Here is a 26209-nt window from a genome sequence, read left to right as displayed (position 1 = left end):
GACGTAACATGGTAAGAAAGCTCAAATGAATGAAATTATAGGCTGTTTTCAGAAATGTCAAGAAGTAGACCACTGTGGCCAAAGGGAAGGGAAGAGAAGGATGGTAATACTGATAACTACTATCAAAATTAATTTTTAAATTATATGCTAGGCACTGCCATAAATGCTTTACATGCCTCACCTCATTCAATGCTCACACAATCTTATCACAGAGGTGCTATTTACATCTCTATTTTCAGATGGAGAAACCCAAAGCATAAAGAGGTTAAGTAACTTGCTTATATTCCCACCTGTAGTAAATGGAATATGATGCCAGAATACTTAACAACTCTGGGCCTTGTGTAGTAGGCTGAAGAATTTGACCTTTATCCTGAAATTGATGGGAGTCTGAGGGTTTTAAGCAGGAAAGCAACCTATCTTGAGCAGATTTACAGTTTTAGAAAAATTCCTCTGGAGATTGGGTAGGAGAAAGGATTTGTGTAGTCTAGAGGCTGAGAAAGTAATAATCCAGGCAAAAAGCAAAGAGGTCCTAAGATCATGGTGGTACAATAGGAGAGAAAAAGAGTGCCAACATATATGTAGGAAGTAAAATCAGACCTTTAGGTGATGAGGATAAACGGGGAAGAGTTTAGAATGACTGGAATACTAAGTCATTGGGTGAGTGATTGTGCCTTCAGCTAGGGAAAAAAGAGAGAGAATAAGGGATTTTAACTGTATTGAGAATAATTTGATTAGGCAACTTTTAAATAGAGATGTCAAATACAGAACAGACCCTGTGGGTCCAGAGCCCAGCAGTTGTGTCTGAGTTGGGTATAAGGAGTTGGAGACAGTGGGTCATAAGTGGTTGCTGAAGGAAAGCACTTAATTTAAACATGGAGACTTAATTTAAATATGGTCACCAATGAGAACATACGTGGACAGAAGAGCACAGAACAAAAAATCAGGCTTTGAGCACTGGTGGCAGCATCACTGAGGTAAGACTGAAAAATGATTGGAGAAGGCAGACAGCTAGGCAAGAGTGGTTTCACTAATACTAAGTCAAGTTTTAAGAAGGGAGAGTGAGCAGCCATATTAGATGCCACAGTGAGGTCAAATAAAACTAGGACAAATTGTCATTGAAATTGACAATTTGAAGACAAATTATGACTTCATGGAGAGGAGTTTCAGAGACTGAAATCAGATTACAACAAAAAGTGAATATGCAGAGAGGAAGTAAAGAAAGTAAGCATAGAATCGACCACTACTTGTGAAGCATGGCTTTAAAGGGAAGGAAACTGGAGGGGACATGAAAAGGAGAAAAAAGGCATTTGAGTGTGCAGATTTGTTTTGACCACATCTTTATACACAGGGAACATATTTTAAACCACCCTTTCTAGAGTTTGTTGAACCCTCTGTTGCCTTCGGAGCATGAAAGGCCCTGATGAAATGGCAATATAAATAAGGAGAAGGCCAAGAGCACCTTCGTTTCCTCTGGAGTCAAGGTCAACTTCCATTGTATGCTCTACACTCCTCTGTCAAATATTGATTGAACATAAAGGCTTGGGACTATTTCTGGGTTCTCTGTTCTGTTCCATTGGTCTATATGTCTGTTCTTGTGCCAGTCCCAGGCAGTTTTGAGAACTGTGGCTTTGTAATATAGCTTGATATTCGGTATTATGATCCCTCCAACTTTGTTCTTCTTTCTCAAGATTGCTGTGGCTATTGGAGTCTTTTTTGTTGTTGTTGTTGTTCCAGATGAATTTTTGGAGAGTTTGTTCTAGGTCTGTGATATATGCCATTGGTATTTTAATGGGGCTTGCATTGAATCTATAAATTGCTTTAGGTAGTATGGATATTTTAATGATGTTGATTCTACCAATCCATGAACACGGTATATTCTTCCATTTGTTTATGTCTTTTCTCTATCTTTTTTTCTTCTTGTAGTTTTCCGAGAACAGGTCTTTTATCTCCTTAGTTAAGTTTATTTCTAGGTATCTTAATTTTTTTGGTGCAATGGTAAATGGGATTGGATTTTTTTTTTTTTTTGGTTTCTCTTTCTGTGAGTTCATTATCCTAATATATAAAAACCCAGAGTCCGTATCAACCAAAGGATTGACCAAACACCAGAAGTTAGTCCTGCAGTAAGTGCTGGGTTGCCGTGGCAACCCAGCACTGACTGCTGAGAGGGCTGTGGATCAGGCCTGGAGAGAGGCCCAGAGAGAGAGGCAGGGTCTGATCTGCAGCCTCCATGGCAGCTGTTGATCAGCCCTTGCCTCTCTCCTTCTCTCTGGGCATCGCCAGCAGCCATGCCTCACTTTCTCTCCAGGCCTCTGTGGGGGCTGCTTACCAGCCCCACCTCTCTGATCAGGCCTGGAGATAGGCCCAGAGAAGCTGACTGGCATAGAAACCAACCAATCAGAACTAAATCTGGGTGAACTGTGAGAAGCAAATGGCTGCCGAGGTGGCAGAGCTTTTGATGCTGTCTGGAATAGAAACCAACCAATCAGAACCTAATCTGTGTGAACTGCGAAGGCAGAACCTAAAGTGGGGGCTGAGGAGGGGTTTTAAGGGCAATAGCTGTTTGGTGTAAGGTGTAAGAAAGTGGTTCAATTTTTTTAATGACTGGTTTGGCAGTACAGTGCTTATGGCTGGCTATCAGTGCAGACATAGGGATTATGTATTTTTGTCTGCCAAGAATATCTCCTCCTGATGAAAAAGGCTTTACCCCCCCACCCCATTTGAGCAATCCTATCTTAATCTATCTATACTAATAAAAGGGTAATATGCTAATTAGACCTGGTTGATCAGCCATCTTCCAGATGTCCGACTTCCTTCCAGACAAAGCCATGGTGGTGGTGGCTAATTCAGATGCAGTTAGGGGTGATCAGGCCGGCAGGGGAGGACAGTTGGGGGTGAGATCAGGTCTGCAGGAATGGGCAGTTGGGTGCAAGATCAGTCCGGCAGGGGAGGGCATTAGTTAGGGGTGATCAGGCAGGCAGAGGCAGTTAGGGGTGAGATCAGGCCAGCAGAAGAGGGCAGTTAGGGGCAACCAGTGGAGCAGGGGAGGGCAGTTGGGGGTGAGATCAGGCAGGCAGAGGAGGGCAGTTAGGGGCAATCAGGCATGCAGGCAGGTGAGCAGTTATGAATCAAAGGTCCTGGACATCCCCCAAGGGGTCCTTGATTGGAGAGGGTGCAGGCTAGGCTGAGGGAACCCCTCTCCATGCACAAACTTCATACACTGCACCACTAGTTGGTGTATAAAAAAGCCATAGATTCCTAGGTGTTAATTTTGTATCCTATTATATTGCTGAATTCATTTATTAATTCTAGAGTTTATTGATGGAGTCTTTGGGTTTTTATATGTACAGTATCATGTCATCTATGAATTATGACAGTTTTACTTCCTATTTTCCAATTTGGATGTGTTTTATTTCTTCTTGTTGTCTGCTCACTATGGCTAGATTCCAGTACTGTATCAAATATAAGTGGTGAAACTGGGTGTCCCTGTCTTGTTTCTGTTCTTAGGGGACATGGATTTAGTGTTTTTCCATTAAGTATGATGTTGGCTGTAGGTTTGTCATATAAGGCCTTTAGTATGCTGAGGTCTGATCCCTCTATTCCCACTTTGCTGCGTGTTTTTATCAAGAAAGAGTGTTGGATTTTGTCAAATGCTTTTTCTGCATTGATTGATATGATTATGGGGTATTTGTGTCTCAATTTGTTTATGTGATGTATCACATTTATTGATTTGCAGATATTATACCATCCTTGCATCCCCGGTATAAATCCCACTTGGTCATGGTGTAAGATCTTTCTAATATAATGCTTGAACTAATTTCCTAGAATTTTGATGAGGATTTTAGCATTGATGTTCATCAAGGATATTGGCCTGTAGTTCTCTATTGTTGTGGTGTCTTTATCTGGTTTTAAATTTAGGGTAATGCTGGCTGCATAGAAAGAGCTTGGAAGTGTGCCCTTCTCTTGAATTTTTTTGAATAGTCTGAGGAGAATATGTTCTAGATTTCCTTTGAATGCTTGATTGAATTCCCTTGTAAAGCCATCCGGACTGGGGCTTTTGTCTGCAAGAAGATTTTTGATTACTGTTTCAATTTCTTCAGTAGTTATTTGCCTATTCAATTTTTTTTATTATTCCTGATTTAGTTTTGGAAGCTTGTATTTTTCTAAGGATATGCCTATTTTGTCAAGGTAGTCCAGTTTCGTGGACTAGAGTTGTTCATAGTATTTTTTCATAATTTTTTTTTTTTATTTCTTTGAGGTCGGTTGTTACTTCAACTCTTTCACTGATTTTGTTTATTTGGGTCCTCTCTCTTTGCTTCTTGGTGAGCTTGGCTAAATTTTCTTCAATCTTGTTTATCCTTTCAAAGAACAAGCTCTTGGTTTTATTGGACTTTTGTATTTGTTTATTTTTTTGTCTCTATGTTGTTTATTTCTGCTCTGATCTTTATTATTTCCTTCCTTCTGCTTACTCTGCGTTTTTCTTGTTGCTCTCTTTCTTTAAGTTGTAGGGTTGGATAATTTATAACCTTTTTTTTTTTTTTTTGAGGTATGCACTTCCCTCTCAGGACTGCTTTCATGGTGTCCCATAGATATTGGATTGTTGTGTTTTCATTGTCATTTATAACCAGGATGCTTTTTATTTAATCTTTGATCTCTTTGGTAACACAATCATTGTTTAATTGCATGCTATTTAGCCTCCAATTGTTTGATTTTTTATTGTTTTTAATGTACTCAATTTCTAATTTTACACCATTGTGATGAGAAGATGGTTGATATAATTTCTATCTTCTTGAATTTGGTTGATCTCTTTCCCGCCCTCCCCAACACTCCCCAGCCTCCCGCTGTAATTTGACAGTCTGTTCGATGCTTTACTGCTTCTGTATCTATCTTTCTGTTCATCAGGTTATAATGTTCTTTATTTTCCATAAATAAGTTAGATCATGTGGTATTTTTCTTTTATTGCCTGGCTTATTTCACTTAACATAATGTTCTCCAGGTCCATTCATGCTGCTGCAAATGGTAAGAATTCCTTCTTTTTTATAGCAGCATAGTATTCCATTGTGTAGATGTACCAGTTTTCTAATCCACTCATCTGCTGATGGGCATTTAGGAAGTTTCCAAATCTTAGCTATGGTGAATTGTGCTATATGATCATAGGGGTGCACATATCCTTTCTGATTGGTGTTTCTAGTTTCTTAGGATATATTCCTAGAAGTGGGATTACTGGATCAAATGTTTAGCTTTTTGAGGAAACTCCATACTGTTCTCCACAGTGGCTGCACCAGTCTGCATTCCCACCAGCAGTGCACGAGGGTTCCTTTTCCTCCGCATCCTCACCAGCACTTGTCGTTTGTTGATTTGTTGATGATGGCCATTCTGACAGGTGTGATATGGTACTGCATTGTCGTTTTGATTTGCATCTCTCGGATAATTAGTGACTTTGAGTATGTTTTCATATGTCTCTTGGCCATCCTTCTGTCTTCTTTCGAAAAGATTCTATTTATGTCCGTTGCTCATTTTCTTACTGGATCATTTATCTTCTTTTTATTAAGTTGTGTAAGTTCCCTGTAGATGTTGGATATTAAACCTTTATCAGTGATAACATTACTCAATGGGCAAAAACTAAAACCATTTCCCCTAAGAACAGGAACAAGACAGGGATGCCCACTCTCACCACTCCTGTTCGACATAGTACTGGAAGTATTAGCCATTGTGACTAGACAAGAAGAAGTAAAAGGTATCCAAATTGGAGAAGAAGAAGTAAAGCTGTCCTTATTTGCAAATGACATGATATTGTACATAAAAAACCCGAAAGACTCCATCAAAAAACTATTAGACTTAATAAATGAATTCGGCAATGTAGCAGGATACAAAATTAACACCAAGAAATCTATGGCATTTCTATACACCAATAGTGAACTTACAGAAAGAGAGAATGAAAAAGCAATCCCATTTACCATCCCACCAAAAAAATTAAGATACCTAGGAATAAACTTAACTAAGGAGGTAAAAGACCTATACGTGGAAAACTACAGGACACTGAAAAAGAGATAGAGAAAGACAAAAACAGATGGAAGAACATACCATGTTCATGGATTGGTAGAATCAACATCATTAAAATGTCCCTACTACCCAAAGTAATCTATAGATTCAATGCACTCCCCATTAAAATACCAATGGCATATTTCACAGACCTAGAACAAACTCTCTAAAAATTCATCTGGAATAAAAAAAAAGACCCCAAATGCCACAGCAATCCTGAGAAAGAAGAACATAGTAGGTGGGATCTCAATACCAGATTTCAAGCTGTATTACAAAGCCACTGTTCTCAAAACAGCCTGGAACTGTCACAAGAACAGACATATAGACCAATGGAATTGAATAGAGAACCCATATATTGACCCAAACCACTATGCTCAATTAATATTTGACAAAGGAGTCATGAACTTACAATGGAGTCAAGACAGTCTCTTCAATAAATGGTGTTGGGAAAATTGGACAGATACATGCAAAAATATGAAACTAGATCACAAACTTACACCATACACAAAAATAAACTCAAAATGGATAAAGGACTTAAACATAAAATGGGAAACCATAAAAATACTAGAGGAATCCACAGGCAGCTAAATCTCAGACCTATGCCGAAGCAATTTCTTCACCGATACTGCTCCTAGGGCAATGGAAACTAAAGAGAAAATAAACAAATGGGACTACATCAAAATGAAAAGCTTTTGCACAGCAAAAGAAACCATCAACAAAACAACAAGAAAGCCCACTGTATTGAAGAACATATTTGCAAATGTTATCACTGATAAAGGTTTAATCTTCTTGAATTTGAAGAGACTTTTTTTTCTTCCAATATATGGTCTATCTATGAAAATGTCCCACATGTACTTGAGAAGAATGTATATTCTATAGCTTTGGAGTGAAATGTTCTGAAGATGTCAATTAATTCCATCTGATCTAGTGAGTCATTTAGGATTGATGTTTCTTTGCTGATTTTTTCTTTAGAAGATTTATCCCGTGGTGTAAGTGGGGTATTAAAGACCCCTACAATGATCATATTACTGTCAATCTCTCCCTTGATATCTTCCACAAGTTTTTAATGTATTTGGTTGCTCCTGTATTGGGTGCATATATGTTTACCAGAGTTATAGCCTCTTGATGACTTGCTCCCTTTAGTATTATGAGGTTGCCTTCCTTATCCCTAGTTATGGCCTTCACTTAAAGGTCTAATTTGTCAGATATAAGTATTGCTACCCCAGCTTTTTCTCATTTTCATTCGCCTGAAAAATCTGTTTCCATCCCTTTACTCTCATTCTGTGTGAGTCCTTTGTTCTGAGGTGGGTCTCTTGTAGACAGCAGATACATGGGTCTAGTTTTATTATCCATTCAGCTACCCTATGTCTATTGATTGGAGCATTTAATCTATATACATTTAATGTTATTATTGATAGGTACTTGTTCGTCACCATTTTTATTCTTTATGCTTTTGTTCCTTCTTCCCTTCCTATTTCTTCTTTGTATAGCAGTCCCTTTATCATTTCTTGTATTGCTCTTTTGGTGATAATAAACCCCTTTGGCCCTTTATTTTCTTGTGAATCTTCTGATTTCCCATTCAAATCTAAATGATAGCCTTGCTTGGTATAGTGTTCTTGGTTTTAGTTCCTTCTTTGCTTTACTTTGTATATTTCATTACATTCCCTTCTGGTCTGATGTGTTTCTGTTGAGAAATCAGCTGGTAGTCTAAAGGGAGATCCCTTATAGGTAACTCTCTGTCTTTCTCTGGCAGCCTTTAAGATTTTAGTTTGCCATTGGTGCTTGCCAATTTAATTATGATATATCTTAGTGTCGGTCTTTTGGGTTCATCTTGTTTGGAACTCTGTAAGCTTCTTGGACTTGTGTGAGTTTTTTCTCCCTAATATCACAGAACTTTTCTGTCATTATTTCTTCAAACATGTTTTCTACTTCTTGCTCAGTTTCCTCTCCTTCTGGCACCACTATTATGTGGATGTTGTTTCATTTCTTTTTGTCCCAAAGCTCCCTTAAGCTCTACTCCTGTTTTTCAGTTGTTGTTTTTTTTCCAGTTTCTGCTTTGCTTGGGTGTTTTTTTCCTACCTTGTCTTCTAGATTGCTGATGCTGTCCTCAGCTTCTTCTAGTCTACTGTTGATGCTTTCTATTGTGTTCTTTATTGCTGCTATGTCACTCTTCATTTCTTCTTGGTTCTTCCTCATTTCCTCTTGATTCTAACACATGTTGTTGAATTTGTCTTCCATCTTTTTTAGCATCCTTATGACCATTGCTCTGAATTCTTTCTCTGACAAGTTGCTTGCCTCCATTTCATTTACTTCCTTTTCTGGTGATTCCTCCTTTTCTTTCATATAGGGGCTATTTCTTTGTCTCCCCATTTTCACTCCTCTCAGGGTGTCTGGTTAAGTGGCTCACTATCACATTGACCAAAAGGCACAAAGTACAACTCAACAAGACACTACAGAGAGGGAATAAAAGACAAATGTATTCATGACACCAATAACCCCAAATAAAGGTGACCACCAGGAAAAAGAGAATTAGGGGAGAGAAAGGAGCACAAAAATGATATTGAGAAAAGGGACAAAGGTAAGAGAGAAAAGAAAAAGGGGGGGAAATACACATATCTGGGGAGAAAACTCCACAAAACCAACAACCAATCCAAAAATATGCAAATAACAAACACCCAGGGAAAAAAGAGGGGAAGGCTGAATCTGAAGAGGCAGAGCTTATTTCCAAAATGTAAGGTAAAGGAATTGAATGAATGGGGGAATGGCCACAATTCAGTATAGAGGAGGTAGAAAGAGAATTAGTGTATAAGAAGAAAAGTAAAAAACAAAATACTCAATAATTTTTTTTAATTTTTAAAAATAAAAAAATAAAATTAGAAATAATTAAAATTAATAATTAAAATATATGTAAAAAGAAAATTTATATATATAAAAATTTAAAAAATGTTTTTCTTTATCTATCTATATATACATCTATTTTTTGAAAAGGAGAATAGAGTAGAGAACAGATAGGCCTAAATTTGGTAAGTGAAACTTAATTAAGCTATTAGTAGAAGAAAAGAATAAGTGAGGGGAGGAAAAACAAAAGCATAAAGTAAAAAAAAACAAATCAAAAACAAAGCTAACAAACAATCAAACAAACAACAACAATAAGGAAGGAAAAAATTGGCTAGCAAAGAAAGAGAAAAGAGAATGGTGCAGGGACTTGGAGCGGGGGTGAGGAAATTAGATATATGAGTAAGCCAACAGAGACTACTATAATAGTAATGTGTCAATAAAGCAGATAAAGAAGATCAATTTTTAAGAAGAAGTAAAAAGAAAGGAGAGAGAAAAACTAAAGCAGGAACAGAAAAGAAACAGGATGAAAAAGGGAGAAGAGAGGAAGAAAGGGTTGGCATAAAGGAAAAAATGAGATAGAGTAAAATAATGATAAAAAATAAAAATAGAATGTAGAACATATATCCCCCAAAAAAAGAAAGGTTAGAAAATAATAAAAAAATAATAAAATAAAGAGAAAAAAATCGTTTAAGTCAAAGATAAAAAATAAAAAAGTGAAAAGTGAAGTAGTGAAATTATTTCACTTCATTTGAGTTTTAATGTCCCCTGGGGGCTGGTTTAAGACCCCTCTCTACTGTTCTGTCTGCCATGTTTCAGACTCCTGTTAGGTAGTCAGCACCATGTTGAACTTCCCAGTGATCCACCGCTTCTCTGTGTCAGACTCCACAGCCTTGGTTTCAGGCGAGTGAGATCAATCTCCCCACTTTGTTTTAACACCTGCTTTCAATCGTACTTACACAAGTGTCTATTTCTGACATGGCCTTTAGGTGGCAGTGTTTCTGTATTAGTTTCTGGGACCAAATGGCCCCTCAACCCAATCCCCAGGGGATCCCTGGGGTTATTTAGAATCTTTGTTTCCCTGCCCAGCTCAAGGCTGGGTTTGGCTGCACTGCCAGGAGGGGTCTGGTCTTCAGGAGAAAAACATCTGTTCAGGGTTGGAGGGATCAGACTGTCCCAGAACTGGATTCCTGATTGTCTCTCCTTATTTTGCTCCCCAGCTTCCACAGAAACACCTTCCTCTGCACTGCAGCCTCTGTGAGTGTTTGTAATTGGAAGATCCTATGCACTGGGTTTAGTGAGTAAAATCAAGGAAATTATAAAGACAGAACAAACCATGCTGCTGTGTGTCTCTCTCCCCCTGGAACTATTCAGCCAGTGCAGAACTTCAGGCTGTCTTTCTGGGCAGAGACTCCCATAGCTGTGGGCTTAGATCTAGAGTCCCCCACTGCCAGCAGCCCTGTGGACCCCCATCCACAGTCGAGGCCTACACATGTCCTCAAGGGACTCAGATTTGGTATGGTGTAGTCTCCCTCTAAGACTCTTGTCACAGCTGCATGTGTTTCTCACTTTAGCCCAGATCCCTGATCCTAACTCTCTCCAGTCAACCTCTGATGTTTCCATCCATGGATTGTCTCACCACCTGTGTTTAATTCACCAATTCCAGATGGATGTTATTCTATTCAGCTTTTTCTTCTATCTGCTCTGTGAGAAGGCCCAGGATCTGTCCACCTATTCAGCTGCCATTTTTGTCTCCCCCTGGACAAACTTTTTAGGAGGCCACAGCCGGGGAGGCTGGACTCTCCGTGTTTGTGGGTTCACAGCCAAGGCAGCTGAACCCTGGCCAGTGTGGCTTTAGGGTCCATGTGGTGTCCAAGGTCTCCCTGGATGGAGGTGAGGCAGGGCTCCCTTTCATAGCCACTCTCCCCTGAAAGATTTCTTGGCTGCAGGCTCGATTCCAAGCCACAGTTACATTGCATTCAGGGCCTCTCTCTCTCTCCTCTCTTTCTTCCACTATATCTTTGACAGATGTCTCTTTCTAAGGCTGCAGGAAACAAACACAATGAGCTTGAAGCATCTTATAGTTCTAGAAAATATGGAAGTACTGAGTAACAATGCCACATCTTAGGTTAGTGTAGCAGATCAGTGGTTTCTCCTGCTTCTTTTCTTTCACATTCTCTTCTTTCCTTTTCCTTCTTTCTGCTCCAATTCATTTGGTCTCTTGCATTATAGTATTCTATTTTTTTTCTTTTCTCTTTTGTTGCCTTATTTTATTTGTCTTGGTGGTGGTGTTCTTTTTGTTCTTGTTAGTTTTTAATGTGTGTGTGTGTGTGTGTGTTTGTGTGTGTGTGTGTGTGTGTGTGTGTGTGTGTTATTTCTGGTTTGGTGTTGTTTTGTTCTGTCAGCACCTGTAGGACAGTTGCCAAAATGTAGTTGGGGTTGAGTCTCATAGTCAGCCAGCCTGAAAGCTGAGCCTACCCATGAATGGGACAACAGCAATCAAGAGCCAATTACAATAAGAAGGCCCACATCACATAGACAAGGGACATTCTTAGAGTACCCAGCTCAGATCTAGTAGACTACACCACTAAGCTCTACTGGACACCCACTACAGAAGACCACCCCACCAGGACTGGGAGTCATAGCAGATCTACCTAATAAATAGAAACAAACATAAAGAGGCACCCAAACTGGATAGATAAAAAATAGGCCCCAAATGGAAAAACAAGAGACTTTTCCAGGGGAATATCTACATGAAATGGAGATAAGCAATTTATCTGATATAGAGCTCACACTAATGATTATAAAGATGCTCAACAGCATAAAAAAAGACATAGAAAACAAGACAACCAGTCAGAAATGAAGAATAACATAGCTGAAATAAAGAATACACTAGAAGGAATAAACAGTAGATTAGAGGAAGCAAAGGATTAAATTGCCAAATTAGAAGACAGGGTGGGAAAAAAACACCCTCAATCAGAGCACCAAAAAGAAAAAAATAATTACAGGAGATCGAAGATGGCTGCCAACGGGAAGGCAGTCTGCAAAATAGTGTGTGAGTGAGAGAATGAAAAGAGAGTGTGTGGACATATGAGGAGTGTCTATTTGTGAGTGAGGGACAGCTATATTCCAAGGGACTATTGGGGACTGCCGATCGAAGTCCCCTGACTGGGCAAACTCCACTGCTGTTGAAATCTCCCCCAGAGCAACTGGCTCTGCCACAGAGACTGCGCCATCTTGAAGAGAAGAGGGGCTGTGATCAGAAGCTTAGTCTTAATTTCAACCAGGATGAATCGGATACCTGCCGGGACCCTAAAACCACAACACCCAGGAACCAGCTGCAAACCCACAAACACTGCATCTCAAGCAGCATGAATACGTGGACTCGGAGGAGCTCTGCACCTTCCCATGGAAAGGTGAGCTTTCACCCAGAGAAAGGTGAGGTCTGTGATCCAGGCTGGAGGTAGAAACATGCACAGTGGGGTCTAGAGGTACAGAAGAAGTCTGCACCTTACAAAATCCATGGCTGTTGGGGCAACCGTAGTCCATGAATGTGGAAGGGGGGCTGCTGGCAGAAGGGAACTCTATAAATCAACCCATAGCTTGGCTGCACACAAAAAGGCAGACAGAAGTTTTATGAGTATACCGGTTGTGCTGTGCCAGGGGAATAAGTCGTGCACAGAGATGTGAGCAGAGTCGTGCGCAGTGTCAGGGCTAAAAAGTCGTGAGTTTGCATGCTTACTCTGGCTCTTTCTTCTCTTTAAATCCTTGCTTTTGATTACTAAGCCCAGTATATAGGATCACCCAATTAAAAACACTCTCAGAGACTGCAGGAGAAAGTTGCTTTTGTAGAACCTGGGGATCAGAGTGGGGAGAAATGATCAGAAAACCAGCTCTGGGGCAGTCCATTCCCCCAAACCAGTATTAAGTGTAGCAGGGAAAACAAAATCTAAATACTGGGTAGAGAGGACTTATAGCCCTGAATGTCGATACAGAAACACTGCCACCCAGGGCTTGAATCACAAGTTGACTCTTTTGTAAATACTACTAAAGGCAGGCAGAGAAACAGAGAAATATTGCCTTCTTGAAAACAGGATGGTGGTTTACAACACAGAAAAGCAGTGGAATGCAGGGAACTTCAATGCTGTCCTGACTACCTGACAGGAAACAGACATGCCAAACAGAACAGTAGAAAAAGTGAATGACCTTCACTACTACACATTTTTATTTTTTATTTTTACTTAAGAAACTAATTTTTTCTCACTTGATTTTACCTTTTTGAATATTATATTTTTATTTTTAATCAGTATTATTACTACTATTATTTTACCTTTTTTAAAGTTTCACTTTATTTTCTCTTTATGTTATTTTATTTTCGGATTAGTGTCCTACATGCTATTTTCATTTTTCCTTTAGCATCATTTTACTCTATCTCAACTTTACCTTTATGCCAAAACTATCTTCATCACTTGTCCCCTTTTGTTGTCCTGTTTCTTTTACCCTATTCCAGCTTTATATTTTCCCTATTGCTTCTTTTTACCCTGTTAAAAATTCATCCTTCTTATATACGTAATTTCTGATCCCCTGCTCCAACTCCATACACATTTCTCTCTTCTCTTTCTTTACTATCCAATTTTTTTCTCTCTTCCATTTTTTTTGTTTGCTTGTTGTCCTTTTTTTGTTTTGTTTTGTTTTATGTGTTTTGTTTTATTTTGTTTGGTTTTGCCCTTCTTTCTCTCCATCATATTGCTTTTGTTTGTTTGATTGTTAATTAGATTGTTTATTTGTTTGTGTGATTGTTTCTCTTTTTTTGGCTTCTGTTTTTCATCACCTCACTTGTTATTAGTTGTTGCTTCTAGATTGTATTCGCTCTGGGTGTCAGTTGTTCGCATTTTTTTGGATAGTTGTTGTACTATTGAGTTTTCTCCACATATAAATAGTTTCCCCCTTCTTTTTTATTCTCTTTCTTTTCTCACTTACTTTTTTTTTCCTTTTCTCAATACCATTTTTGCACTCACTTTTTTTATCCTTTAATTCTCTTTTCTCTGGTGGTCACCTTTATTTGGGGTTATTAGTATCATGAATACATTTGTGTTCAGTGCCTTGTGTGTTGTGCCTTGTTGTATTGTGTTGTGTTGTGTTGTGTTGTATTTTGTGCCTTTAAGCCAATGCAGGAGAGAGAGAGCTACATAACTAGACACCCAGAGGAGAGATCATGGGGAGACAAAGAAACAGCCACATATGAAATAAAAGGAGGCATCAAAAGAAAAGGAAGTAAACTAAATGGAGGCAAGCAACCTGTCAGAGAAAGAATTCAGAGAAATGGTCATAAGGTCGCTGAAAAGGTTGGAAGACAAATTCAACAATATGTGTAAGAAACAAGAGTAAATGAAGAAGAACCAAGAAAAAATCCAAAAAAAATGATATCACTGCAATAAAGAACTCAATAAAAAGCATCAACAGTAGACTAGAGGAAGTGGAGGACTGCACCAGTGAGCCAGAAGACAACGTAGGAAAAAATTACCCAAGCAGAGCAGCATCTAGAAAAAAAAAAAAACTTAAAAAACAGAAGGAGAGCCTAAGGGAACTTTGGGACAACACGAAATGAAACAACATCCACATAATAGGGGTGCCAGAAGGAGAGGAAACTGAGCAAGAAATAGAAAACTTGTTTGAAGAAATAACAGAAAACTTCGCTGATATAGGGAAGAAAAAACTCACACAAATCCAAGAAGCTCACAGAGTCTCAAACAAAATGAAGCCCAAAAGACTGACACCAAGGCACATTATAATTAAATTGGCAAACACCAATTTAATTCTTACAACAAAGTAAGAATCTTAAAAGTGGCCAGAGAGAGACAGAAAGTTACCTACAAAGGATCCCCCATCAGACTAGTGACTGACTTTTCAACAGAAACACATCAGACCATAAGGGAATGAAATGAAACATACAAAGTCATGCAAAGGAAGGATCTGAATCCAAGAATACTGTACCCATAAAGACTATCAATCAAAATTGAGGGGGAAATCAGGAGCTTCACAGACAAAAAAGAACTAAGGGACTTTATTACCACCAAACCAGCAATGCAAGAAATGCTAAAGGGTCTGCTGTAAAAAGAAGAAATAGGAAGTGAAGAAGGAACACAGGCATAAAGAATAAAAATGGCAACAAACAAGTACGTATCAATAATAACTCTAACTGAAAATGGATAAAATGCCCCAATCAAAAGACATAGGTTAGCTGAGTGGATAAGAAAACATGACCCATATATCTGCTGTCTACAGGAAACCCACCTTAGAAAAAAGGACACACACAGATTGATGGTGAAGGGATGGAAAACAATTTTAGGCAAATGGAAATTTAAAAAAAGTTGGGGTAGGTAGCAATATTTATATCTGACAAATTAGATCTCAAAGTGAAGAACATAACAAGAGATAGTGAAGGCCACTTCATAATATTAAAGGGAGCAATCCAACAAGAAGATATAACACTGGTAAACATATACCCACCCAATACAGGAGCACCCAAATACAAAAAAGGTCTGGAAGACATCAAGGAAGAGATTGACAACAAAATAGTCATAGTAGGGGACCGTAATACCCCACTAACACCACTAGACAAAACCTCTAAACAAAAAATCAGCAAAGAAACATCAATCCTAAATGACACACTAGATCAGATGGAATTAATTGACATCTTCAGAACATTTCACCCCAAAGGCACAGAATATACATTCTTCTCAAGTGCACATGGGTCATTTTCAAAGATAGACCATATGTTGGGACATAGGCAAAGTCGCTTCAAATTCAAGAAGATAAAAATCATATCAAGCATCTTCTCACATCACAATGGCATGAAACTAGAAATCAACTACAATAAAAACAATGAAAAAAATCAACCACTTGGAGATTAAATAGCATGCTATTAAAAAATGACTGAGTTAACAAAGAGATCAAAGAAGAAATAAAAAGTATCATGGCAACAAACGACAATGAAAACACAGCAATCCAAAAACTATTGGACACAGTGAAAGCAGTCCTGATTGGAACTTCATAGCTCCACAGGCCTACGTCAAAAAACAAGAAACAATGGTAATAAATTATCTAACCATACAACTCAAAGAATTAGAAAGAGAGCAACAAGAAAAGCCCAGCATAAACAGAAGGAAGGAAATAATAAAGATCTGAGCAGCGATAAATGACATAGAGACCAAAAAAAACACAACAAAAGATCAACAAAACCAAGAGCTGGTTCTTTGAAAGGATAAACAAGATTGATGAACCTCTAGCCAGGCTCTCCAAGAAGCAAAGAGAGAGGACCCAAATGAACAAAATCAGAAATGAAAGAGGTAAAGTAACAGCTGATCCCACAGAAATACAAACCATTGTGAAAAAAATACAATGAACAACTCTATTCCAACAAAATGGACAATCTACACGAAATGGACATATTCTTAGATAAATACAAGATCCCAAAAGTCAACCAAAAAGAATAAAAAAACCTGAATAGACTGATACCTACTGAAAAATTGAAACAGCGATCAAAAATCTTCTAGCAAACAAAAGCCCTGGTCCAGATGACTTTACAGGGGAGTTCTACCAAGCATTCAAAAAAGAAATGAAACCAATCTTCCTCAAACTATTCCAAAAAAGTTAAGAGGAAGGCACACTTCTAAGCTTTTTCTATGAAGCCAGCACTACCCTAATCCCAAAACCAGATAAAGGCACCCCAAAAAAGAACTACAGTCAAATATCCTTGATGAACATAGATGCTAAAATCCTCAACAAAATTCTAGCAAATCTGATTCAGCAATACATTAGAAATATCATACACCATGACCAAGTGGGATTTATTCTGGGGATGCAAGGATGGTACAGTATCTGCAAATCAATAAATGTGATACATCACATAAACAAACTGAGAGACAAAAATCACATAATCATATAATCTGATGCAGAAAAATCATTTGACAAAATCCAACACCCTTTCTTGATAAAAACTCTCAGCAATGTGTGAATAGAGGGAGCATAACTCAACATAATAAAAGCCCTATATGACAAACCTACAGCCAACATCATACTCAATGGGCAAAAACTAAACCAATTTCCCCTAAGAATGGGAACAAGACAAGAATGCCCACTTTCACCACTCCTGTTCGACATAGTACTAGAAGTACTAACCATAGCATTCAGACAAGAAGAATAAATAAAAGGCATCCAAATTGGAAAAGAAGAAGTAAAACTGTCCTTATTCACAGATGACATGATACCATACATAGAAAACCCCAAAGACTCCATCAAAAAACTATTAGACCTAATAAATGAATTTGGCAATGGAGCAGGATACAAAATTAACACCCAGAAATCTATGGCCTTTTTATACTCCAATAATGAACTCACAGAAAGAGAAATGAAAAATCTATCCCATTTACCATTGCACCAAAAAAATTAAGATACTTACGAATAAACTTAACTAAGGATGTAAAAGACCTGTTGTCAGAAAATTATGGGACATTGAAAAAAGAGATAGAGGAAGACATAAACAAATGGAAGAACATAGCATATTCATGGATTGGTAGAATCATCATCATTAAAATGTCCATACTACCTAAAGCAATCTATAGATTCGATGCAATACCTACTAAATATCAATGGCATATTTCAAAGATCTTCTAGAACAAACTCTCCAAAAATTCATCTGTAATAAAAAAAGACCTCGAATAGCCACAGCTATCCTGAGAAAGAAGAACAAAGTTGGAGGGATCACAATACCAGACATCAAGCTACATTACCAAGCCACGGTTCTCAAAACTGCCTGGTACTACCACAAGAACAGACATATAGACCAATGGAGCAGAACAGAGAACCCAGAAATTGACCCAAGCCATTATACTTAATTAATATTTGACAAAGGAGGCAAGAGCATACAATGGAGTCAAAACAGACTCCTTAATATATGGTGCTGGTGAATTTGGTCAGATACATGCAAAAAAAAATGAAACTAGATCACCAAGTTACACCACATAAACAAACTCAAAATGCCTAAAGAACTTGAATGTAAGATGGGAAACCTTAAAAATCCTACAAGCCTCCAGAGGCAGCAAAATTGCAGACATATGTCGTAGCAATATCTTTACAGACACAGCTCCTAGGGCAGTGGAGACTAAGGAGAAAATAAACAAATGGGACTACATCAAAATAAAAAGCTTCTGCACATCAAAAGAAACCATCAAAAACAAACAAACAAACAAACAAAAAAAAACAACAACAAGCAAGCCCACTGCATGGAAGAACATATTTGTCAATGTTATCTCCGATAAGTGTTTAACATCCAACATTTACAGAGAACTCATACAACTTAACAAAATGAAGATAAACAATCCAATCAAAATATGGGCAAAGGACCTAAGTAGACACTTTTTGAAAGAGGACATTCAGAAAGCCAAGAGACACATGAAAACATGCTCAAAGTCACTAATCATCTGAGAGATGCAAATCAAAACAACAATGAGGTACCACCTCACACCTGTCAGAATGGCTATCATCAACAAATCAACAAATGACAAGTGCTGGCGAGGATGTGAAGAAAAAGAACCCTCCTTCACTGCTGGTGGGAATGCAGACTGGTGCAGCCATTGTGGAAAACAGTATGGCGTTTCCTCAGAAATTTAAAAATGGAACTGCCATTTGACCCAGTAATACCACTTCTAGGAATATATCCTAAGAAAACAGAAACACCAATCAGAAAGGATATATGCACCCCTATGTTCATAGCAGCACAATTCACCATAGCTAAGATTTGGAAACAGCCTAAATGCCCATCAGCAGATGAGTGGATTAGAAAATTGTGGTACATCTACACTATGGAATACTATGCTGCTATAAGAAAGAAGGAATTCTTACCATTTGTAGCAGCATGGATGGAACTGGAGAGCATTATGCTAAGTGAAATAAGCCAGTCAGTGAAAGAAAAATACCACATGATCTCACTCATTTATGGATTATAAAGAACATTATAACCTGATGAACAAAAAGATAGATACAGAGGCAGATAAGCATCAAACAGACTGTCAAATTACAGCGGGAATGCTGGGGAGGCATGTGGGGGCAGGGGGAGGAGGTAAGAGATCAACCAAAGAACTTGTATGCATGCATATAAGCATAACCAATTCACGCAGGACACTGGAGGGGTGGGGTAAGGGCATGTGCCGGGGGGTAGGGGAGCCCTGGGGAAAGTCAATGGGACAAAAAGGAGACATATGTACTACTATTTGTAATACTTTAAACAATAAAAATAATAATAATAATTTAAAAATAGGACAGTATAAGGGAGCTTTGGGTCATGAAATGTAACAACATTTATAATTACAGGAGTACCAGAAGGAGAAGAAAGTAGGCAAGAGATAGAGAACCTGTTGAAGAAATAATGATAAAAAATATCCCTAACCTGATGAAGAAAAAAGTCACACAATTTCAGGAAGCACATTCCAATAAAGATGAACCGAGAGACCCACACCAAGACAAATCATGATTAAAATGCCAAAAACAAAAACAAAAACAAAAAAAAAAACACAAAAAGAGAATCTTAAAGGTAGCAAGAAAAAAACGATTAGTTATCCATAAGGCTGTCAGCTTATTTCTCAACAGAAGCACTAGAAGTAATGAACAGCAAGGATCTGAACCCAATATTAATCTATTTATCACGGCTATAATTTAAAATTGAAGATGAAGTAAATAGCTTTCCAGACATTAAAAGAGACTAAAGGAGTTTATTACCACTTAACCAGCATTGCAAGAAATGTTAAAGGGACTGCTTTAAGAAGAAGTAACCCTACCCAGTTTGGCTCAGTGGATACAGTGTTGGCCCACAGAATGAAGCATCACAGGTTTAATTCCTAGTCAAGAGTGCATACCTTATTTGCAGGCTTGATCCCTAACCCCAATTGGGGCGGGTACAGGAGGCAACCAATCAATGTGTTGCTCTCACATGGATGTTTCTCTCTGTGTGTCACTCCCTCTCCCTTCCACTTTCTCTAAAAATCAATGGAAAAATATCTTCTGGTTAAGATTATTTAAAAAAAAAAAAAGAAGAAGAAGCAGAACAAGAAATAGAGAGTGAAAGGAAGGTAGGCACAAAGAAGAAAAAAATGACCATAAACACTTATAAATAAATGGATTAAATATTCAAATTAAAAGACTTAGAGTAGCTGAATGGATAAGAAAACATAACCCATATATATGCTGTGTACAAAAAACCCACATCTGAACAAAAGACTCACACAGATTAAAAGTGAAGGGATTGAAAAATATATTGCACACAAATGTAAACAAAACAAATCAAAAAAAGCTGTTGTAGCAATGCTTATATAATCAAACCTCAGTTCTTGAACATCTTCTATTTTGAACAATTCAGTTCTTGACCAAGTTGTTCACAGAAAAAAAAAAAATGTGTGTTAACTTCAGTTCTCAACCTGACAACCTTTTCATGCTAATACATTAGCATGACAAATAGCATCATTCAGGTCACAAACAAAGGAGAGAATGTGCCAGTATGAGTCACCTTACAGCTAAACCTTACCTTGCTAATATCTCAGGAAATTGTTGCTTTGAATATTTTGTGGGTTTTGTTTTTGTTTTCTTTTGTTACTGTCAAAATGGACAATTAACACAAATTTATAACATAAAGAGGCCACCAAGTGTGCTAATGCTGCTAAGGGTGTGAAAAACAATGATCATAGGCAACTGAAGAGGTAGAAAAACTGTTGTTGATTTGCATAAATCAAAAGCAGTTAGCCAGCAACAGCATTTTAGAGGCAATGATATGTATGTGGAAAAGCCAAAATGCTGCATGCTGAACTTCTGAAAGACATCCTTGGAATGAGTGCTGAAAGTGATTTGTTTAAGGCTATTAGGGGCTAGTTTGATAAATTTAAGAAAATAAGTGTTTACTTATAAATTAAACAGTACATTAGACCTGTAATGTATATAAGAAAGGTTGTAGCAGGGAATAATTTGCAGATCTCAACTAATTAATTAAATTTACATTATTTCTAATGGGGGGAAAATGATTTGATTTCAAACAAATCGCTTCTTGAACAGCCTCTGGAATGAATTAAGTTCGAGAACTAAGGTTCCAATGTATCTGGAAAAATAGACTTCAAACAAAGGCCATAAATGAGACAAAGAAGGTCACTACATAATACTAAAGTGACCAATTCAACAAGAAAATATAAGCCTTGTAAACATATATGCACCCAACATAAGAGCACCTAAATATATTTTTTAAAAAAACTGCTAGAAGACTTTAGGGAGAGATCAACAGCAATACAGTTATAGTAGAGGACTTTGACACCCAAATGACATCACTAGATGTGTCTTCCAGACAAAACATCAAGGAAACAGTGATCCTAAATGACACACTAGATCAGATAGATTTAAGTGATATTAACAGAGCATTTAATCCTAAAGCAGCAGACTATATATTCCTCTCAACCACATGGAACACTCTGAAAGATAGACCATATCTTAGGATACAAACTAAGTTTTAACAAATTAAAAAATATTGAAATCATATCAAGCATCTACTAGGATCACAATGGTATGAAACTAGATATCAATTAAAATTTTGAAAAGCTCAAAAACATTCAATCACAAGGAAACAAACGTCCTAGAACAGATTACTTTACAGGTGAATTTTACCAAACATCCAAAGAAGAGCTAACACCTATACTCCTCAAACTATTCCAAAAAATTCAAGAAGAAGGGAGACTTCCAAGCACTTTTTATGAGGTACTTTTTATCCTAATTCCAAAACCAGATAAAGACACAACACAAAAAAAGAAAATTACAGGCCAATATCATAGATGAACATAGATGCTAAATCCTCAAAATATATTAGCAAATCAGATTCAGCAAAACATTAAAATGATCATACACCAGGACCAAGTGGGATTTATTCCATTGATCTATTGGTTCAATATTCACAAATCAATAAATGTTATTCATCACAAAAACAAAATGAAAGACAAAAATCACATGATCTTATCAATAAAGGCAGTAAAAGCACTCAACAAAGTCCAGCACCCATTTACAATGAAAATTATCAACAATGTTTGAATAGAATTATTGTACCTCAACATAATAAAAGCCATATATGAAAAACCTACAGCCAACAATGTACTCAATGGGCAAAAACTAAAAGTATTTTCCTTACTATCAAGAACAAGACAGGGATATCCGCTTTCAGCACTCTTATTCAACACTAGAGGCCTGGAGCATGAAAATTCATGCACTGGAGCGGGGCGGGGCTCCCTCAGCCCAACCTGCCCCCTCTCACAGTCCAGGAGCCCTCAGGGGTGGGAGATGACCCGGCAGTCAGGGGAAGGCAATGCCCCCATCACACCTCTGCTGCTGCCACTGCCAGCAGCACAAGCCTCGGCCAGCCCTGGTTACCTGAGCCTTGGGCAGCCCTGGGTGACTCGGGGCTGAGGGGACTGGGTGACTCTGGAGGCAGGTGCCCCAGCAGGGCTGAGGGGACTGGGCACCGCCATCTTGTGGCGTGGCAATGAATTAGCATATTTCTTTCTTATTGTCCATGGGCACCGCCATCTTTGTGATGGCATGAGGGTCAATTAGCATATTCCTTCTTTATTAGATAGGATAATTCTGGAAGTCCTAGGCAGAGTGATCAAACAAGAAGAAAAAATAAAAGGCATCCAAATTGGAAAGGAGAAAGTAAAACTGTCATTATTTGCAGATGACATGATATTATATATAGAAAACCCTAAAGACTCCACCATAAAATAACTAGATTTAATAAATAAATTTGACAAAGTAGCAGGATACAAAATTAAAAATGGAAATGAGAGCTATTTTTATACACCAACTAGAGGCCCAGTGCACAAAATTCGTGCATGGGAGAGGGGGGGTGTACCTCAGCCCAGCCTGCGCCCTCTCCAATCTGGGACCCTTCAAGGGATGTCCAACTGCCTGTTTAGGCCCATGGGCAGTCGGACATCCCTTTCATAATCCAGGACTGCTGGCTCCCAACCACTCGCTTGCCTGCCTGCCTGCCTGATTGCCCCTAACGGCTCCTGCCTGCCAGCCTGATCACCCCCTAACCACTCCCCTGCCAGCCTGGTTGACACCTAACTGGTCCCCTGCCAGCCCAGTTGCCCCTAACTGCCCTCCCCTGCTGGCCTGGTCGCCCCCAATTGCCCTCCCCCAATTGCCCTCCCCTGCCAGCCTGGTCGCCCCCAACTGTCCTCCCTTGCTGGCCCGGTTACCCCTAACTGTCCTCCCTTGCCATCCTGGTTGCTCCTAAGTGCCCTCCCCTGCCAGCCTGGTTGCCACCAACTACCCTCCCCTGAAGGCCTGGTCCCCTCCAACTGCCCTCCTCTGCCGGCCTGGTCACTCCTAACAGCCCTCCCCTGCAGGCCAACTGCCCTCCCCTGCTGGCCATCTTGTGGCAGCCATCTTGTGTCTACATGGGGTCGGCCATCTTGTGTGTTGAAGTGATGGTCAATTTACATATTACCTTTTTATTATATAGGATAAATAACTCACAGAACGAGAAACCAAGAAAACAATCCCATTTAATAAAATAAGGTGTATAGAATAAAGTTAACAAAGAGGGTAAAATACCTATACTCTGAAAACTATAGGTCACTGAAAATGAAATAGAGGAGGATACAAACAAGTGGAAGCATATACCTTGTTCATGTATTTAAAGAATAAACATGGCACACAGCCATCCATCCCTCCTCCACCCTCACTCCCCTGTTCTTCTTTCTCTGTAGGACCCCATCTCTGCCACCAGCAGAGGAGCACCAACCACCACGTTGAGTTCCTTCAGCTAAGAGCCGTACTACAAGACCTCCTACAAGTGGTGCTAGGTGGAGAAGCCATCTGGGTGCACATCTCCAGCGTGCGCAGCGGCTACAGCACTGCACTCCTTGTACTCCAGATACTTAGCGCCTGTCTCTTTGCTGTCACAGCTACTCGTCCAGCTCTGGCTTCTTGATGCCCAGTCTCAAGAACCTCGACCTGAGCCAGGTAGCTGCCATCAGCAACAACCTCAAGTCAATCCACACGCAGGAGAAGGCACCGGAGCAGGACCTCAACGACTGCTTCTCCAGCTTCATGGAGTGCATGCACGAGCTGAAGCAGCAGAACAAGGTCCTGGAAGCCAACCTCTGCTGGTGCTGCATCAGAAGCACTGGGAGCCATCGTGCTTCCTGGCGCTGTACGAGCATGAGATCCGCAACCTGCGCCTAGTGGCAGAAGACGCCACCAAGGAGAAGCAGGCACTGCAGGGTGAGCGAGAGGGGCTGGAGGAGACATTGCGCAACCTGCAGGTGCACTATGAGGAAGAGGTGCTAAACCTCTAGGACCCGGAGGGCCGGCTGATGGAGGCTTGCAATGGTGCAGACAAGGCGGCTCTCCCCTGAGCTGAGCTCGAAAAGTGCATCCACAGCCTGATGGACAAAATCACCTTTCTGAAGATGCACGAAAAGGAGATCGCGGAGCTGCAGGCGCAGATCCAATAAGTTCAGATTTCCATGGAGATGGACATGTCCTCCAAGCCCAACCTCTCAGCTGCACTCAAGGACATCCGCACCCCCCGAACGAGAAGCTGGCTGCCAAGAACATGCAGAATGCAGAAGAATGGTTCAAGAGCTGCTTCACCATGCTGCCCGAGAGTGCTGCCAAGAACACCGACTCGGTGCATGCCGCCAAGGAGGAGGTGTCCAAGAGCCACCGCCTGCTCAAGGCCAAGACCCTGAAGATCAAAGCATGCCAGGGCATGAACGAAGTGCTGAAAAAGAAGCTGCAAGAACTGGATGATAAGCAGAACGCCAATATTAGTGCTATACAGGACACAATCAACAAATTAGAAAATGAATTGAAAACTAAACTACAAAGAGTGAAATGGCATGATATTTAAAAGAATACCAGGACCTCCCCAATGTGAAGATGGCTTTGGACATTGAGATTGCAGCTTACAGGAATCTCTTGGAAGGTTAAAAAGATCCGGCTCAGTTTCACCAGCATGGGAAGCATAGCCAGCGGCTACTCCCAGAGTTCCCAGGTCTTTGGCCAATCTGCCTACGGTGGTTTACAGACCAGCTCCTACTTGATGTCTGCTCGCTCCTTCCCTTCTTACTACACCAGCCACGTCCAGGAGGAGCAGATAGAGGTGGAGGAGACCATTGAGGCTGCAAAAGCCAAGGAAGCTAAGGATGAACCCCCCTCTAGAGGAGAAGCTGAAGAGGAGGAGAAGGAGAAGGAAGAGGCTTAGGAAGAAGAAGGAGAGGAAGAGGAAGAAGGTGCCAAGGAAGAATTTGAGGACACAAAGGAGGAAGAAGAAGGTGAAGGTGAAGGAGAAGATGCCCAAGAAGCTGAGGACTAGAAGAAAGATGAAGGTGCTGGGGAGGAGCAAGCAACCAAGAAGAAAGATTGAGTCCCCCTTTCCTTAATTATTTCAGGAATAATCCTCCTGAAACCAGGTCAACTCCATCACCAACCAAGCAGTTGAGTTCCTGATACTGTATGAATTAAGAAGTCAATATATGTAACATTCTGAGGTGACTCAGGTTGGACATTAAATGTTGTGCTATGACTTTTCTCCTTATGCAGAGTATCTGCTTGCAGAGTGGCTTCCTGGCTTGCTGCCAGCCTGTGTATGGTCCATGCTTATAAGTTCAGGATCTATGGCAATGTGAATAATTCAGACATTTACAATAAAAACACATAAATACATGAATTCACTAATGTTATTGTTAAACTTCATGTAAAAAATAGTCCTTTGAATCTTTGGTGGTTAGAAATTAAAGATCTCAAATCATGTGCAATAAACAGTAAATAAAGCTACCCTGAATGATAAAAAAAAAGAATAAACATCATTAAAATGTCCACACTATCCAGAGCATTCTATAAATTCAACACAATCCATATTAAAATACCAATGGCATATTTCACAGATATAGAACAAATACTCCAAAAATTTATATGGAATCAAAAAAGTCCCCAAATATCCATAGCAATCTTGAGAAAGAAGAGCAAAGTTGCAGGGATCACAATACCTGATATCAAAGTCAAAACAGCCTGGTACTGGCACAAAAAACAGGCATATACATCAATGGAACAGAACAGAGAGCCCATAAGTCAACCCACATCTTTATGGTGAATTAATATTTGAGGAAGGAGGCAAAAGCATGCAATGGAGTAAAGACAGCTTCTTCACTAAATGGTGTTGGGAAAATTGGACAGGTACATGCAAAAAAAAATGCAACTAGGCCACCAACTTATACCATAAAAGATAAAAGACTTAAAT

General features: G+C 39.3%; 1 pseudogene across 1 annotated transcript in view; it reads left to right on the top strand.

Moving 5' to 3' along the window:
* LOC308244110 (neurofilament light polypeptide-like) overlaps positions 1 to 25336 on the top strand; it is a 29391-nt pseudogene extending 4055 nt beyond the window's left edge. Inside the window, exon 2 of the transcript in view lies at positions 23673 to 25336. The product of the transcript in view is annotated as a neurofilament light polypeptide-like (transcript). The remainder of the gene's footprint in view (positions 1 to 23672) is intronic.
* Positions 25337 to 26209: the final 873 nt, after the last annotated feature.

This window comes from Plecotus auritus (assembly GCF_963455305.1).
Source record: "Plecotus auritus genome assembly, chromosome: 3".
In the NCBI taxonomy this organism is placed as follows: domain Eukaryota; kingdom Metazoa; phylum Chordata; class Mammalia; order Chiroptera; family Vespertilionidae; genus Plecotus; species Plecotus auritus.
This window is presented reverse-complemented; position numbering and strand designations above follow the sequence as displayed.